The sequence below is a fragment of the Melanaphis sacchari genome, unplaced genomic scaffold, assembly GCF_002803265.2.
Source record: "Melanaphis sacchari strain LSU unplaced genomic scaffold, SCAv2.0 Contig1605_pilon_pilon, whole genome shotgun sequence".
Taxonomy (NCBI): domain Eukaryota; kingdom Metazoa; phylum Arthropoda; class Insecta; order Hemiptera; family Aphididae; genus Melanaphis; species Melanaphis sacchari.
This window is the reverse complement of record NW_020270724.1, coordinates 1-4,638: the sequence shown is the minus strand read 5'-3', so window position 1 is coordinate 4,638 and position 4,638 is coordinate 1. Positions and strand designations below refer to the sequence as shown.

At 30.0% G+C, this 4,638-nt stretch overlaps 1 pseudogene; it reads left to right on the top strand.

Annotated features, from left to right (window-relative positions):
- The first annotated feature begins 316 nt into the window (after nucleotides 1–316).
- Nucleotides 317–1,093, top strand: LOC112592210 (annotated as a pseudogene).
- The last annotated feature ends 3,545 nt before the right edge of the window (nucleotides 1,094–4,638 follow it).

The following is a 4,638-nucleotide window of genomic DNA, read 5'->3' as shown; positions in this document are numbered from 1 at the left end:
TAAAAATACATATATAAATAACACATTTTATTAGGTTGACAGTTCCATTAAAATATCATTCAATTATAGATTAGGTACTTTTAACACGATAATACATTTTTGATAACATAAAATGTCAATTTTTGGAAGTTTTTATCACGTGCTTAATATTATTGAACATTGAGTTTTTCTCTACGTACACGACAACTTATAATTAATAAAGTAAACCATAGCGATGGAAAAACATATAAATCTATTTAATTTAAAAGAGTGATCAGACCAGAATGATGGTTTAGTTTTAATTACCAAATTACAACAATTTGGTATATTGCCAACAATGTCAACTTATCATAAATGTCCTCGTGGACATTTTATGAAACTTGTGAAAGATCAGTCAACAATTGACAACCATAAATGGATTTGCCGTGAAAAAATTGGTGGTAAGAAGGGGAAAAAATCATGCAACTATAGGTAAGTACTTTCGTAAACTAAATAAAAATTTACAGAAAAATAAAATAGAAATACAAAAATTTAAATTTAAAAAAAAAAAAAAACTAAAATTAAAAGATAAAAAAACTAAAATTAACTAAAATCAAGATTAAAGAAAAACACAAAAATTAAAACTAAAAATAATACTAAAAAACTTTTATTATTTGTAGATTTTCACTCAGACATAAAACCTTCTTTTACAAATTACATTTACCATTACTAACAATTTGTGGACAATAAATAGCAAATTTCCTGTGATGAAATCACAATTGCGTTGCAGATAAAACGTTAACAAACTGGTCATCTTTTTTCCGAGAAGTTACGTATGATATGATAGTAATAAACAAAATAAAATTGGGTGGATACGGTCATATTGTTGAAATTGACGAATCCAAATTTGAACGCCGTAAACACAACATAGGCCACAGAGTTGAAGGACAATGGGTTTTTGGAGGATATGAGAAAGAAACGAAAATGTTGCATGGTCCCGGTTGAAAACCGTAGCGCCATAACCCTCCTTACCATCATAAAAGAATGGATAAATCCGAGTACAACAATAATATCTGATTATTGGGTGGTAGTATACTTTTATAAATTATTTTATTTTAGGCTTACAATACTTTGAATGATGAAGGCTATGTTCATATGACTGTAAATTATAGCCTTCATTTTAAAGATCCGGAAACAGGTGTACATTCAAACACTATCGAGAGTGCCTGGAGACATTCTAAACAGTCCATGTCAAATTACTGTTGTAAAAAGTAATTTTATGCTGGATATCTAACTAAATTTATGTTTAATGAACACTGCCGAGCACATAATTTGGACCCGGCAATAGAGTTTTTTAAGCACGCTAACATCCTCTATTACGTGGATAATGATGAAAATTATACTTATGTCAACTACGACGACGACAACAACAATGGCTATGGTGTAATAGAGATGATGGTGACGATGATGACGGTAACAATGATAGTGGCGAAGATGACAGTAGCGATGAAATGATGACTGATTCATGTTTTTTTATAAAATTAAATTAAATATTAAATATAAATAAAACAACACGACTGTTGTAATTTGCAAATACCTTTGCAATATCTTTGGACTTGCTATACCCCTTTCACCACGAACCTACACGTTTGTGTATATAAGCGTGTATTGCTTTAAAACGAATACAACATTTACAACATCAGATTAAAACGAACATACACATTTGTGAGGTATTGTGACCTAAAACCCTGGCATAAAATTTTAATTTTTAATATTTTGTACTATACATTTTTATTTTTGAGTTTGAATGTAAAAATAAATAAAAATCTACTACAAAACAACAGTGAAAATTAACCTACACGATTGTGTAGGTTGAGATTTCTAATGAATATGTATAAAATATTATTAAGTTGCATATAAAGGAATTAATGTAGGATATTAATCATACTATTGTTGGGATTTATTTTAAAAAGCTTGATTTATTAATTAAAAATACCTTGTTTTATTTTTAAAAATTAAAAGTAATTCAAATAACATTATTCTAATTTGTGAAATTATGAATTGTTAACATATTATTTTGTAAACAAATTTTAAACAATTGTTTTATTAGTTAGACACAAATAAATATTACATTTCTTACATCAATTCTTGTCCTACTTTTACATCCTTCTTTTCTACAATTCGAGCTGCAATGCTTAAGTTGTGCTTTGGCGGGCCAATGATCATAACTGTCATTAACGCTGAAGAAATTTTAATTTATTTTTAATGTGTGTGTATCAATACAGAAAATAAATTATAATACCTTCATTTCAGAAGGTGGAGATCTGTAATTTTGAACTTTGACTGGTGGTTCTTCGTTTGAGTCTGAATTTGTTTCTTCATTTAACGTTTTTGTAGGAGTTGATAACCATTCTTTTTACTACACGCTTATTTTGAACTCTAAGAATCTTTTATGTTTACACGAGGAATATTCATTTTATAGCATCGTTTTGTATTCCACCATCAGCCGTATTAACTTATGGCTAAATCAATAAAATAAACATACTGGTATTAATCCCATTTCTTTATCAAGTACGATATCTTCCATTGCCTGAATTTTCATCCACTCCACCCATTTTGATTATAATATTGTGTATTATTATGGAGCAATTGACATTGATTTCTTTATTTTCTACTTTACTCCACCTCTGCTGTTGGTGGTTCTCCTGTCGCTGTTGATACAATTACTTAACCCCATTTTACTTGCTATCCTTCCACTTAACGGCTATGTAATTTTATTGTCGCTCCTATGAATTCTTCCCATACACCGATTAAATTTTTATCAATTCAGAAAATGAACATTTTTAGTCAGTTTGACATAATTGTTCCTGTTGCATATATACCAATCTCGTTTAAACGGTTCATCGTAGGTGTTGTAAAAACCGATCAAAAACATGAACCTTTAGGTGTTTTGTTAAATGTGGCTCCTGCAGGTCCTAAACCAAGTGCGAATCATCAATGGTGTATGTAGAACTTGATATATTCAAAGTCAAGAACAAGTCCTTTAAGTAGTAATCCTACAAGTTTTTAGCCTTCAGGCGGGTTTATTTTAGTGCCTATATGGACATCTACCAATAAACGCATTTGTTCGTAATTGAATACATTCTGTCGACGGTATTTCCATGCTTTTGAACACAATCAATTATTGGTTGTACTTTCCAAAATTTACGCTTGTATTTCCCACTGCAGGACGGTTATTTACATCAACATAATGTAAAAACGTACGTGGCAAAATAAATCTATCTCTTGTTATCTAGATGAAATTAAGTCCGTAATACCTCTGCCAATACATGTTAAACCTTGGATATTTAATAATTCCCATTAAGCTTGGCTTCTATAAAAGCATTTCATTGGAGTCTCGTTTTCAATTCCTTCCCGCGCACGAATAAAGCATACATATTAGTATACATAAACTTTTCAAAGAAATATAAATTGAAGTATTTTTCAGCGCAACTTATAGGTAGGCCTATTTCAATAAAATTATGTGTTATAAAAATTCAAGGTAGTGGTATAGTAGCAAGGTGTTTGAGACCATCTATGTTTGGAGGTGAAACTTAGGCACTAATTGGAGCATTTGTAGTTAAAGATGTTAATACCATCATTAGAATTAGAAGCTGCATTAACATTGATTTGTATTAATATTATTGTAAATATCTACTTATAATGACATCTGTTATTAATATTTGTATGTTATGTCATCTGTATTAAAAATAGTATTAACCTGATCTTCATCAGAATCAATCAGAACAGTCAGATTGCCCAATATTTGTTGAAATTGTAGGTTGCCATGTTCTGTCTTATCAGAATCATCACTAAAATCGTCAATTCAGTTCATCGTTTAAAGTGGAAAGTATATCCTCACGTTCAATTTTCACTTTGAAACGCATTTTAGCTAAAGTTATAAAATTATGTGATCCTGAAAAATACAAATATAAACAACTATGCGGTGGTTATCGTCTGTGTCTCTTCTTAAAGACAAGCAATTTTGTCCGTATACCACAATTATAATCTTATACTTCCTTGTCAAGAAGAATATTTTGATTAGACTATTATCGGTAAAAACCACAACATAAAAATAAAACAAAACAGCATTATAATGCAGTGAGAACCAATGAATAAAAATTTTGGGTTATTTTTAGAAATATCAGTAGTTCATGTTTATCCATATGTAAACATATGGTATTTTATCTACAATCGTGTTGTATAGATGTTAAAACGCTATCTAAACTAGTTTAATACAATAATTTTTCTAACTGAAATACACATTTGTGTAGGTTCGTTGTTAGTAGACTAAAAATAAATATATTATTTAGGATTGCAATAGGTCTAAGTTTACCTACATTTGTGTGTGCTAGATATTAAATACACTTTAAGCAAAAATAATAACTCGTAGTGAAGGGATACAACACTATCACAAGTAGGTTACCGAGTAAACAAGTAACGCCCGTGTCCTACGTTAATCCGACAAATGCGATAATCGTTATACGACGCGACCGATGTGATTCTACAAATAACTATATAACCCAAACAAACGGAAGTGGTTTACGTGACACTATAAATACGACCGATGCGTCCGATTTTTCGTATGCGTTTAGTCGACGTATTAAATAAAAACAATTTGTTTTGGTCGTTCATTGATGA